Below are 413 nucleotides of genomic sequence, written 5' to 3'. Positions count from 1 at the left end.
AGAAGCAAAAATGAGACATACCCAAGAAGCTCCAGGATAGCCTTGCTCAGGCTCACTGAAGCAAGCCAGAGATTAGCAAAACTTGGCTGAAGAGGGAAAGCAGCGTTTGTTGGACACTGAATTTGCTTCACTGTTTTTGATAAGTATTTCTTAACTATGCCAATTATTTTTTAACATAATTAAGCTCCCAAACCAAATTCATACTCTTATTCTGGGAACAGAATAAAAATCAATATCAATGTTTGATCACTTTCAAAAGAAACTCAATTCCTATGTTGCTTGAAATGCTGTGATATTCCTATGAAAACTGAGCTCTTTATGTAGCACTAATAATGACTAAGCTCTGAGCACATTTCTTGCAGTTTTAATTAATGGAATCGTTTTAAAAATATTTTCTTAAAGTTGCTAAATGG

Source organism: Galeopterus variegatus, unplaced genomic scaffold (genome assembly GCF_000696425.1).
Source record: "Galeopterus variegatus unplaced genomic scaffold, G_variegatus-3.0.2 Scaffold1159, whole genome shotgun sequence".
NCBI classification, from domain to species: Eukaryota; Metazoa; Chordata; class Mammalia; order Dermoptera; family Cynocephalidae; genus Galeopterus; species Galeopterus variegatus.
Note: the sequence above shows the minus strand (reverse complement) of the source record.